Genomic DNA, 13,904 nt, shown 5'->3' on the forward strand with positions numbered 1-13,904 from the left:
AGAGAAGCATAATTTATTCTTTTATGTTGGAAAGGAAATGAAGGCAAAGAGGGCTTTTTTTTTTTTTGTTCTTTTATTGTTGTTGTTATTATTAAGAGAGGGCTTGTTTAGGGTTTTTTTCCAGGACAGACAAGTTCTAACCTGTACATGTGTGTGCTCTTAGGTACTCCTGAAAATAAAAAACACATTTGCATCACATATGCTTAAAATAAAAAGAAATTACATATCATAGAGGTTTTCTGATCCTGTTCAGTGCACAAATGCCAATATGGGGTTCTATCTTGCAATCCATTTCGATATTTACAACAGAACATGGCATATCATTTAATTTAAATTTGCAGCATGCTCAGTGTAATTAATGCTGTGCAGTGCCTAGAAAATCCTGATTTCTTAATGTGATACAATGCCTGCATGCTGAGAGCTTTTTTTTTCCAAACTACTGTATCATTTTGGAGCATTAATGGGGAGGCACTGCCATTAAACAGGGAAAAAAGAGTCAAGGCCACTTGGTCTTTATGAAACTTCCGTGCAGCTCCCCAAAATATGATGCAAAGTACAGGTTTGTTTTAGAAGAGGGGGAGAGTCAGAGATTTAATTTTCCCTTGACACAGCATGATGCCTGAATAGCCAGACAGCTATTCCTAAATTATGTGCATTTCATTCCTGGGAGCTGTGAGCATTTTGAATGGGCTGTTGTTAAATACAGTACACAAGCATAAATACTCCAGGGAACAGCTAGCTGAAATTTTGGCATGAGCAGAAATCTGATGTAGTATCTGAGCATGTAATAATAATGCATATTGATTTGTTGGGAATGCTAGGAGAGGGGTTTGGTATTCTGGGATGAGAACTGTTAAACTTGGGAACATCTTGTGTGATTATAATGTGCTGTGATATTTGTATGCTGTGGGCTTGGCAGGGACAGAGAGGTTCACATGAAGATTTAGACTTGGAGACTGGCAGGGTTCTCAGTTTTGGAACCAAACACAAAAAACTGAGTGTGTGGCAAAGATATTTATATATTATATATAAACGAAGCCTGGAGAAATGGGGACAAGAAAGGGGATGTATTTAGGAAGAAGGGTTGTGACCAAATGCCCTTCAAGGGCAGGAGCTTTACTGCCATGGCTGCCTCGAGCTTGGGTGCTTTGGGGGGCAGCTCTGTGTTTGACTGGTACCAAAAGAAGAGAAAAGGGAAAAAAAACCCCAAACAATATCCCCTTATCATTTTGCAAGGTATCAGTTTCTACTAGACTCGACTATAAAAGCACTTCTTATGGACCTGTTGATAGCAAAACAAATTCTTCAAGTCCTCTAAATAAATCTATTTCTATACATAATGCTTCAACTTCTCTGTTCTCATCTGACACCTGACAAGTCCACCTTAAGAGTAATTGGTCCTGCTTTGAACCTCTGCAAGCACAGTGGGAGGAGGGTGGGCACTTTATTGACTTGGATTGATTTTGGTAGGAAGCACATGAGACGAACTGGGTATGCGATGTAGCACCTGGGATACATCACACTCCTCAAGAACATCTGCAGGCCACGAGCAGGCCTCAAGAGGATGTGGAGGAGGCCCTCAAACAACCCCATCCCACCAAGTGGGACCTCTCTGCGTGGTCACCTCGGAGAGAGGCGCCAGCCAGGACTAAGTTCATCAGCCAGGTGGGAATTGCAGGGCGTGGAGCCGTGGCTCTTGTGGTGGAAGCAATCCCAAGCCACGGGCTGTCTCCACAGGCAGGAACCAAAGGGTTATCCCAATGCAGGTTGGCCAGTATGTTGATCTCTTCCCACTGTGGTGTGGGAAGGGCCTCAAGAAGGGCTGTTGCGATGAGGGGTTGGACCTTTCCATGCCTGGAACTCTGTTTTCCAGTGCTCTGGTTATTTGAGAGTGTTACAGGGTAGTGAAAGGATTTGTGAACCGGCTGCTTGGTTTGTGACAAAAAAAGTGTCATTGATATTAATAGCTCTGAGCTCCAGTACAGACCTAAAAAAACCCAGGGAAATGGCAGAACAAAAGGAGACAGAGACAAGATGGCACTGAGGGTCTCCTCAGCAGGGATGCTGATTAAGATGTGAGGTGGGGGCTGTCCCGCCGTGTGCAGGTTTGGCTGGGGAAGTCTCCCTCCTCCCCCTGTCTCGCCTCCCTCATCCATAATGAGGGAAGGAATAACTTTGCAGCACACTTTGCATTGGCATTGCATGCTAACTTCATTACTGTTTGCAACAGCCTGTGCAATCCTCAGAGGAAAGGAATAATAACAAAGAAAAAAAGATTATAATTACCAAGCACATAGTTTTCATCTATAATCTTCATTTCAGGATTCACTCTTCCTGATGTCAATATTTTATAATGGAAGAATGAGATATGCTAAGTTTCTGTTTGATGGAAGAAAATTCAGATTTAATATTGCCGAGGAGCTGAATTTTTAATAGAGCAGAGCAGTTTGCAGCCATTGCAGCCCCTGTTTGCAGCTCCTGCCGCTCCTTTGTACTGGCTCAGCGGCGTTCCAATGACCAGGCAGAAAAATGGGAAGAAGCTGCTTTGGATCTGCAGTGGGGTGACAGTACTTTGTCACTTAGCTCTGTCACGATAATTGGGAGTGTCACACAATGAAGCAATATGACACACCCCCGGTAAATGAAGAGTTTTCAAAGTGATGTACAGCCCCTGTCAGCTGCCAAAGCTTTTGTTTGCTCACGGAGCCAGGCGGCATTTCCAGAAGGAAAACCGCACTGGAGAGGCACCCTTGGAAAGTTTGTGGGAATTTATTTCCTCTGTGTTTTTGTAAAATGGAATAGATCCTATGAACAGGAGAATACCCCCTTTTATCACACACTCCCAGCTTCCAACCTGCTGAGGACTTTCCACAAACTCTTTAGGAATTTACCTCTTTTTGTTAAATTGGGTTGGATCTCATTAATAAAAGAATGGTATAATGGAAAAGAGTTTCTAAAATTATACTGTAACCTAGAATTGCAGGATTCAGCTTTCTCTGCCTGAAGAAAAAAATTCTGAAGCATTAAACTTACTTTATCAAGCATTGCACCTGACATGCTCTCATAAATTTTACATACATTTTAACTTATTTTAATATTATGCAGGCTTGGTTTAAAATATTCCCATGAAGTACCTAAAATGAAGCTGCTCAGCCATAAATTAGAACTAAAAAAATACTTGTCCGTCCCCCCCCCACTCCATCAATATTTCTTTACTTAAAATCATGTGTTGTATGTAAGTTAAATTTTCCCTTGCTGAGATACTTTGTATATCTTAATAGGAACTACCACAGGCCCTGGGAGCTGTATTTCTGTAGGGTTACATTTACTTTTTTTTTTTTTTTTTTTTTTTTTTTGCTTTTTTAGAGGTGTCTTACCTAAAAGCAGCCAGGAGTAACCCTTTGCATGCCACAGTGCAGTTAGGGCCAGGGCCCACAATTAAACACGAGGCCAAATATATATAATATATATGTGTGTGCATGTGTGTATCTGTATGTATATCTCTCTCTGTGTGCATATATAGATATAAATACACATTTATATCACAGAATCACAGAATGGTTTGGGTTGGAAGGGACCTTAAAGCTCATCTCAAGCTTCCACCCCCTGGCATGGGCAGGGACACCTTCCACTGTCCCAGGTTGCTCCGAGCCCTGTCCAACCTGGCCCTGGACACTTCCAGGGAGGAGGCAGCCACAGCTTCTAAACTGTGCCAGGCCCTGCTCACCTTCACGGAGAAGATTTTTTTCCCTAATAGCCAATTTAAACCTCCTCTCCATTTGGAGCCATTCCCTCTTGCCCTGTCACACCAGGCCCTTGGAAATGGTCGCTGTCCGTGTTCCATTGTAGGCTCCCTTCAGGTACTGGAAGGCCACAATTAGGTGACTCCAGAGCCTTCTCTTTTCCAGGCTGTTCTCTCAGCCTTTCCTCAAAGGGGTGCTCCACCCCTCTAACCATCTTGCTGGCCTTCACATGAATATATATAAAGTTTTTCTCCAGAAGCAGCCCTGTAGCATCCCTGCTGGTTGGATGGGAACCGGCGGAAGCTTCCCGGTGTGACAGCCCCCGGCTGCAGCAGGTACATCCCTGACAGCTCCTCACAAAGCTCCATTTGTGCCCCGATTTCTGAGGCTATTTCAAAGCCAGGCTAAATTACACAAACATTTGGCTATAGACATAACAGGCCTGTTCTGCAGTGCTGTCAGCTCCCTGCCTCCCAGCCCCAGCACTCCCTGCGTGTGTCTGTCAGGCCATACTTGGGCAGCGCCGCAGCGTGCGCCGTGTCCCAGACACTGGAGTGATTATGTCTGGATGCTCCTTATCTGATGGAAAAGCTGGCAGTGCTGCACATCTGTGCTCCGAGGCTCCGCTGTGCAGTGCCACGCCAGTATTTATTTTGCTTCTGCAAGTTAGTTTTCCTTGAGAAGCAGCAGGGGCCTTCTTCAATGAGCTGAAAAATGTGTATTGTATGAAGGTCTGTGGAGGGTGTGCACCATAGTTCAGTGGGCAAATGTGAACCCAGGGGATGACATTTCATTTAAACATTTGGTTTACATCTTTACATGCCAAAAATATTAATGTCTTGACTTTAGCAAACCGAATCCAGCACTTTTTTCTTTTTTCCCCTTAAATGAAGTAATTATAGCCAAAACACTCTGTGGGCGTTTGTTCTGCCTTCTCAAAGGTGGAGTTTCACACACGAACATTTGGTTTCGGGGCTGGAATTGTCAGTAGCTGCTCGCTTGACACTTCCCCATTAGTTTGTGTTGGAAAGCACCAGGAGTTTCTTTCCTTGTGTTTATTGTGTTACCCTCAGCCCTTTGATCGGGACATCTTGGATAGCAGCAAAGTCTACTCAGCGCCTGTTCGCTATTTAAAGAAAAGTGAAGAATATGGTTTCTATCAAAGAATCTACAAAGACAGTTAATGTAATTGAGAAGCAGAAGGGCATTTATGGAAGTGAATCTGAATGTCCTCTTCACATGTAATTGCATCAGGAATTCTACATTAACATGCAAGTGCTGTCCAAAGGGAGGGAAAAAAAAAAGCTTATTTTTAGGTAGAAGCCCTCAGTGGGCAGTAAATTACCCATAATCTCCCCCAAACTAGCAATTAGCCCTGTTTGCTGACTACCTGAATTGTTTCACAGTAGTTCAGCACAGTCTTACCAGTTATCACCATACTTATAATCAGAGATTCCGTGAATGATTCCCGCAGCTCCACATACTGCCTGCCTAAGGTCAGCCATAATAACAAATACATTTTATTTGCTTCTTTTGGCCCTTTGGAGCTGTTTTCTCAGGCTGCAATATGTGAGGAGAGCTGGTGCTGCCCTGCTGCTCAAATGGCAAGAATGTGAACAGAGAAAGCAATTCAGAGGGGTAGGTGTGCTTTGGTATTAGTTAATATTCATCTGCTTGTGTTATTTGTTATTTATTCCCTTACAGCAGCCAGTGCTGCTCAGAGAGGGTGAACTTGCTCCCCACCGCTGGGGTTTGCTCTTCAGAAGTTCTGACACTGAAACACATTTTTCAACATGAGCCTGCAGCTGATGAGTGGAAAACTGGAAAGTATGGAAACAAAAACCTATGGAATTTTTTTCCTTAAGGCGGCTGAGCAGTTTTCATATCCCCAAATACCCATGGTTTGCCAAAATAGTAACTGAGCTTGGAAAACAGTAGCTACGTTGCCAGCTTTAGCAGTAGAAACAATCATGGGCCTACACATGCACACAAATACAAGCACACACGTCCTAGGAGCAGCATCAGGCTTAAAGAAAGAAAACCAGGGGGAAATGGAGCTGATGAAGTATTTGAAACAGAAAACAGGAATGTTTGGACCCTGAGAACTAAAGGTATATTTTTAAGTACAGTGCACACTTTGTAAATAATGCTTTAATTTGCGTATTATTTCTCAGGCAAAATCCAATTAAATCAACATAGTGGCACCATTTAAAGCCCATTTTCAGTGCTGGCTCTGTGTCACATTACAGAGACATGGAGCTGTATTCCTGCCTCTGATCTGAGGACTAGATCTGAGGAATGAAGGAGATGGAACAGGAATTCATGCTGAAGAGGAACAACTAAAGAGTGATTCTCCTTCATAAGTGCACTCTAGGAAGCAGAAAATGGAAAGATTGCCTTTGCCTGGCTCTGTGTAAAATGTTTCAGCTTCTTGTTTCACAATCAGGAACATCAGCTCTGTGAGCAAGCTGCCTACAAAGCTACTACTACAAACTTCAGACCAGTTCTTCAAAAGAAGAACTTGTTTTCCAGAAAAAACCCAAAAACCTTGGGCTTGAACACTTTCCACCCTTACCACTCAGGCCTTGACTAAGGAAAGTACAAATAAACTGGTCCTGAATTAAAGTCATCCTCGTTGTGAGCACAGACCTGGCCAAGGCAGGCAAAAGCAGATTGATGACCCAACAAAGTTCACCTTGTTTTCTGAGTTGAAAGCTCACGCTGTTCCCTGGGAGAGCAGGCATGTCAGGCCTGCAATAACCACTGGCTACCTTGCTTCAGCCAGCATTAAACCCAGCACAATATTAACATCTTGGGGAAAATCCAGCTGGAAATGGCTTTCTGGGGGGAAAAAAAGGAAAGAGAGCTGACTGAATAGCACACCCTGTGTTTGTTTACTTACTGATTTCACAGTAATCTTAAGGAACTTGAAATTTCTTCCGTCACCTAAAAATGTTTTATTTCCAATGTTTTCGTTAAAATGCAGAGCTGAATTCCTGTTCCCAGAAAGAAGTGGCAAAGAACAACTGGACTTCACCTGAAGGTAAATAAATCACCTGGTCTGGCAGAGGTTGGTCTTTCTGCTTGGTTTTACTTTGCAGGAGCTGTTTCTGGGCACATCTTCCTGTGCCCAGTGCAGTGAGTGCCATTGCTGGGACAGAGCCCTCGCTCCTGTGGCACATGAATGGTCAGAGCACCCCCAAACTGGGATTCAGAGCAGCCCCACTGACTTGGATGTGGGACAATTGTGTTTGTGCCTCAGGGGGGTGAGGTTGGCTCACAAGAGCTGAACTTCAAAAATTTGCTTTAAAAATTTTTAATTTGCTCTGATCATTTTTCTTATTTTTCTTTTCTGAAGCACTGGTAAAGTTTGAAGATGATCCCTAATGATGGACAGCACAAGTGCTCTGAAATGCATCTCCTCTGGGTGAGTGTACCCTTTACTGATGATTCACCCTGGAAGCTCACTGGGCACTGAGCACCTCCAAAGTATTTCTGGAAAGAAAGGAAACAGTCCAGGGTCTGGACACTGGGCTCTTACATTACCAAAATATTTATCACTTAATCTGAAAAACACTTTGCCAAAATCCTGGGCTATGGTGAGGGCATTTGGCACTGGATTCATTTCTGATGAAGTTCTAGGATCAGGCTGTAGGTTTGTGTTCAGTGATGCTTCAATGTAATGCCCTGGCCAGTTCCATCCTGGCCCGCAGCTGCTGGAGTGGGGCTCTGCCAAATTCCCGTCACCTGGGGCTTCATTAGCATGTGAAAACAGAGCCCTCTTGGCTTTGTGTCTCCCTGGAAAACCAACCACCCAGCCTCTCTTTGGCCAGGGGAGTGGAGGCACTCGACTTGAAAAGGACAGCAGCTCTTTAGGTTCATTTCTTTTACTGCCGCTCTTAAAAAGTGACCAGAGTGAAGGTTCCTGTTCACAGTGCTGGGGAGGAGCTCAGGTAACTGCTCATAAAGGGCCCACGAGCAGAGGCGGATGAGAGACTCAGCAGAGTGAGTAAATATTTTATGGTTGAGCCCTTAACTAAGGATTCTGCATTTTGGAAGAATAAACTCCTGCACTGCCATATGAAATATTTCCTGTGCATTTCAGTGAGCCAGGGGTTGCATTTGCTACCTCCAGACATTCTAACAGTGAATGAACCAGAACACTTAAAATATTTGCAGAGAGAATTTCTGAACAAATAACACAACTTAAATGGAGAAAATTCCCTCAGTCACATCCATTCAAACAGGGCAAAGAACTAGCCCCATGTAAGCAGTCTGTGAGCACAGCCCCTCTTGTCTGCTTCACAAGTACCATGTCTCAGAGGCAGGAAAAGTTATCCTCCCTCCACAAAAGACTTCGGGAATAATTATGTCTAATGGAAAAAAAAAAAGAAAAAGAAAAATCACAGTCTGTTCATGGACAATGTGAATGGAAGGGGATGGGAAATTTGTGAAGGTCCTAATTAGTTAGAAATTATTCCACTTTTGGAAACACTTTTTGGTTGGCAACACTCATTGAACAATTGTCATTTGATAAGGCTAAAAGTACCTTGGATGTTCTTCAAGCCACACCATGATTATTACATGTAATTCTTAAATTCCTGACTCACCCATTAATGAAAATCCATGTTAATCCATGTTAAACTCCAAGTACAGTGGAGTAACACTAGGAGCAGAGTGGCTTCAGCCAGGATCAGACACTGCATTTAAAATTGAGGCTCCATGATGGATATTGAGACTCACCCCAGTTTTAATTACCCCAAGCAGCTTCCCTCTTTGGAGAGCATGGGGAGGATTTCACCTCCTTTGGAATCCTGGGGTAAACTATCCTTGTACAAAATTTGTTCAGGGTCAAGTTTTAGGCAATATTTTGTACTGCAATAACCACATCATGACAGACAACCTTTTCATCAGATAAGAAAAAAAAATCCTCTTCTCCAGGTCAGTACAAGAAAGAAACATGACAGAGCTATAAATACAGAGCCCAGAGGTGCCAAAGCTCCTGCATTAAATGCAGTCATTGGCCATGTTTAAAATTTTTCCCAAACATTTCAGGTGTTAAGACAGAGAAGCAAATACATACATGGAGGAATGACAGCAGTGAAGGCAGCTTCTCACTGGTAATGATCCTCATAATTTCTGTCCATTTTTTCAGAGAATTTTTTAAAAATATCTAACTGATTAGAGGGATTGAGTTGGGCAATCAGGTACATGGGCAACCTCAGATTTAGAGGTGGGAGAAGCTGGGAGCTGAGGGAGAAGCTTGTCTGACCACGTTGCCTTTTCCCAGGATGGGCTGAGGAAGATTTTCAGGTGACAACTGGAACATTTTAATCCATGGTACTAAAAGAAAAGCCCTGGTCACCAAGCAAATGAAGTCAGAGACGTAAATTATACAGCTGATTTCCAGAGGTGGGCAAATACCCCACAGTGGCCAGCAAAGTCCCAGAGAGATGAGTGGTGAAAGGAGGAAAGCATAAACCCCCACATGGTGGTCTCAGCAGTGTAAGGTAGGTTCAATCACTTAAGCAGTGATATTTTAAATCCTGTCTCCAGTGGACAAGCCTTGCTGTGAGGGTGCATATGATGGTTGAGTGAAAAAATTGCAAATGGCTGTCAGAAATTGCCATTCTGCATTTTTAGAAAAAAAAAATCTGTACCCACACTTGGAAATGATAAGGATTTGCCAAAGGTTGCCATTGGTTAGAAAGAGTTTTTGAAACTCTGTCTTTAAAGCTGGGCTTTAACTCAGAGATTTTCACAGGATGGAGCTGGATGTTTGTGTGAATGTAAGTGGCAAGAATCTGGAGGCTCATCCAACTGGCATGGATGAAGTCATGGCCAGCTCAGTGCAGCCCAAGGATGGTCCTGATAAGGCAAGAAAGGAGAGGACATGAAATAAGAAATGCTAATCTGAGGAGTTTTGCTTATTCACCTTGTCAGAAAACACCACTGAGTATATGCAGCACAAAATTTTATCCAAAAGAATAACTAAAAGATACTTTTCTCCTAAACAAAATGAACTCCTTAAAATTAACTCAGTGGTTCTATTTTTCAACCCAAGAAACAAAATTACTTAGATTTTATTTTTCCTGAGTTGTGCCTTTTTTGGGGGTTGGAATTGGACAATCATCAAGGTTCCCATCCAGCCCAAACCATTCTATGATAGCATGAAAAAAAGTTTTCATCTTGTTGGTTCCCCTTCACACTGAGGGCTCTGGAGGTGCCAGGGATCCTCCTGAGCTCTGAGCAGTTTTACAAACACTGCACAATGGTCACTCACCCCAAATCCCACAGTAAATGAGTTTCCAGGTTGGCCTGTTCCAGTGAAAAAATGGCACCACCTCAATTTTATGACTACAACACTACAGTAAAGCTTGAGTTACCAGCCCAAGTGGTAAATTTAGAGTATTATGAAAATATATGCATTTTGAAGTGTTGTGAATTATACCAAATAATCCTGACTATGTCTTTTGCTCTACTAATGAATCAAAGCAGAGCTTTCCACATTATCTGCAATCACCATGGAGAAAATGGGCCTGGGTGTGCATGGGTTCTGTATAAACAGTGCATCTCCAGCACATTCTGAAGGTAAGTAGTGTCTGATTGCATAATAATAACAATAATAAAGAGAGAGCTGTCCAGCCTGCACATGGGCCAATTAAAGGATCAAGTGCATGAGGCTGCAGCACTCCTGGAAGGGGAGGAGTTGCCAGGGAGGTGCCCAGCCCACCAGTGCAAATGTTCCCCCACAGCAAACTGTAGCATTCAGAGAGCTTTGTCCCTGAATCCCTGCATGGAAGCAGGGGGACAGCACAGTATCCACTATTTCAGCAAAATAATGGAAGTTGTGACTGCAGCAGAGGCAAAACTCCCCAGTGAAGCTCCAGTGCCTGTTTCACACCGTGCCTTAGAGCTGTGCTGGGCAGGATTTCTGCAGCTGCAGGGACCAGACTCAAACCCCACTGCATGCCACAGCTGTGCCTGAGAATTCATGGAGAGCTGGAGGAATGTACTTTATGGGGTGGCTGGATCATATGTTTATGGCCTGAAAGAGGAGATCCCAACCCAAACCACTTTGTTGGTCTCTGATGGTGAGAGGCTGAATATGAACATGATATAATTCATGCTGGGGCATGGGTATGAAAAGAGAACGTGCAGGCTTTGCCTGGGACAGCCCCAGCCTCAGTAGCTGCCTTGCCATTAATTATGGGTAATGGGCTAATAAACACCTTCACATGCAGAGCTCTGCATGTTCAGCCTGTAGGAGCCCCCTTGGAGAGATGAGCCAGAAGGACTAAATGTAAAACCCTGGATGCTGGAATTCTGCACTGCTGACAGCATTAGCATTAAAGTTACAGGGGACCAAGTGTTCTGGATGCCTGCAGACAATAATTCACCCCAAAAGGACTTCTGAGAGTTGACAGCAATTGATGGGATATTTTCTGCACCTTCTGCACAGAAGTGGGTGGTTGTGACCCTACTGGTGTGGTGGGAAGGGTTCTTCTGCTGGAGCCAGGTGGTTGGAAACAACACCTGCACCAGGCTTCCATGGGCACATCCCAGCCTGGCCACAGGCATCCCTAAAGCACTGCTCCAGTGACCTTTTGTGTGGGACAATGGCCCTGGCACTTCAGAGACTGAAGCTGCTCCTTAAGAAACAGAAACTTCTCTCAGCTCTGCAGAAGAGCAAAAGTTCCTGGTTCAGGCCTTGGAAATAATGAGGTGAAAGGGACCCCGCTGAAATCTCCCCAAAACAGGATGAGATATTCTCATATGTGATTGGAAAATGGGCACACACAGCCTGCCTGGACAGACCCCTCCTCTCAAAGAGCCATGGGAAAGGCTCCTGGGTCACAGGAGAGCTGGGAATTCAACATGAAGTAGCCTACTGGGATGCTAGGAAAAAAACCCTAATCAGCCAAAATGCAGCTAAAGACACAGCACACTGAAAAGGCTTTCTGCAGGTGCTTCTGCAGGGTTTTCCTTGTCCCCCCAACAGAACCAGGCCCAGAGCAGGAGAGTTGCTTCAAAGAGCAGAAGGAAAGCAGCAGCTCCAGGCTCAGGGGGAGTGTGGGCTGCCTCAGGCTCAAACCCAAACTGTTTGTGCTGGAAGGAGCTCAGGTTCAGTCCATCGGTGCCTCACCTTGCTGGGCACACAGCTCTTTATTTGGAAACCTAAACACAGAACCAGGGCCCAGCTTCATAATGAGATAATGAGAATTTTACCCTCTCTACAAATCAAATCCAAAACATAAGTCACCACCCTGGAACCAGTAGTTGCGGTTTTTTTTTGTTTAACCCCAACTTCAACGAATTGACTGCAAAGTTTCTCAGTACCTTTGCCATTAATTAAAAAAATAAACATCTTGTGACCCTCCCCTAAGGAAAAACCCAGCGGATGTAGCTCCCCTGCCCTGGACACACTTGGATTTAGCTTGGTTCACTCCCAAAGGCCATGATCCAGCCAGATATTCAGACACCTGTATAACTTCAACACACTTCTAAGGGCTGCTCTGAACTCTGGCAAAAGGAGGGAAAATAAATTTTGTTAAAGCACTACTTTATTTCTTTCAATTCTGATTTTTCTAGAGTCTTGACTGCAATGCATCACTTCAAATATTTCCTATTTCCTTCCTCATGCAGAATATTTGAATATTAAGCCAGATATTTTTATATTTCCACAAATTAAATGCACCATGGCTGAAGGTTTGATAGAAGCTCTGATTTGCACATAAAAAGGTGGAACGATTTCAGTTTTGACAGCACAAGCTTTTGATTTGTTAATAAAGGCAATTCTTTCTCAATTGTGAACATATTCCCCCAATAAGACAATGCAGTTTGTAGCAAATAAAAAAAAAACAAACCCAAAACATCTCCCTGGTGTGGAGAATAAACTTTTGATCCAAAGTTAGTGTAGGAATTCAGATTTTATAAAAATAAAAGAATGAAACTCACATTCAAGCTTTAGCTGTACCCGAGCAGGGATCAGAGGAAGATCCATGTTCCTGCCACTTTCTCTGTGCCTGGTGCTGGAAACATAACCTACCTCCAGTATCTTTGGCTCAAGTTCATTGCTCAAAGTACCTGTGAACAGGGGAAGTACTTTTGGGGTTGGGGAGGTGAGACAGATGTGTGGAAATGGTTTGGGTGAAGATCGGCACAGATTTTCCTGGCTGTGTTCTAATCAAGTGCAGCCTAAGAATGTCAGGATTTCAGACTCTGCTGACAAAACCCAAGCCAAACCACCAAGTTTGTAAACCAAGATACAACCAAGGCTAAGAGACAAGAGGCCACACCTTGAGAGTGGCCCCTCTGTGCCCATGCCAAAGCCTCCTCTTCCCCTGAGACACCACAGAGAGAGGGTAGAACTCCTAAGCAGTCTGGGCAGAGCCAGCCATGCTTAAGCATGGAAAAAAAATAAAATTTGGATTTGTGATCTGAGAGCAAACTATTCTAAACTTTTCCCTGTGTGACAGCCAAAAGTGTCAGCATGGAAGCAAAGTTGAAAGTGCCCAGGCTCTGTTTCAGGATATAAAAGGGTAACAAAGCCCCTGCCCAAGGGCCTGCCAAGGGCTTGGCTTTTACAAGCTTGGCACGGACTTTGGCCTGGCAGCAGAAGTCGAGTGAAGCTCCTGCAGGAGGTGGGGAACGAGTCCAAACAGCCTGAGGCACAGCCCAGCCAGGGCTGGTGTCACAAGTGCCCACTGTGGGGTGCACATAAGCCAGACCCCCGCCCTGAGGGCTCCCGGGTGCCGCCTGTGGGCACGGGCAGAGGGAGGAGCCAGCACAGCTCCACGTCCCTGGAAAGCCTGCCCGGGCTCTGGGCAGCGCTGGAGCCCCCGGGCACGGCGGGCACCGGGCGGTGCCTGGCAGCAGCACCTCCTGCTCCAGGGCACCCTGGGCCCGACACAACCTGCTGCCATCCCTGTTTCACTCTGCCACGTGTGGCACTTGGCACACTGCTCCGAGGCACTGGCCCATTTAATGCAAAACCTCCTGATTTCTGTTAATTCAAAGCTTTTGTGAAAGACATTTTTGTTTTCCAAACAGTGTCCCCTTCTGCTTTTCTTTGCTTGCATCTCACCACAGTTGCCTCCTAATCCAGTGTTGGTGAAACAAGGCTGAAGGTATTTTGGTCATGTTTTCACACTCCTGATG

General features: G+C 44.4%; 1 long non-coding RNA gene across 1 annotated transcript in view; it reads right to left on the reverse strand.

Annotated features, from left to right (window-relative positions):
* The window catches only part of LOC115948023, a 321,359-nt gene that overhangs the window by 1,462 nt on the left and 305,993 nt on the right, over positions 1–13,904 (reverse strand). The gene's annotated exons all lie outside the window — the stretch shown is intronic.

Source organism: Geospiza fortis, unplaced genomic scaffold (assembly GCF_000277835.1).
Source record: "Geospiza fortis unplaced genomic scaffold, GeoFor_1.0 scaffold275, whole genome shotgun sequence".
NCBI classification, from domain to species: Eukaryota; Metazoa; Chordata; class Aves; order Passeriformes; family Thraupidae; genus Geospiza; species Geospiza fortis.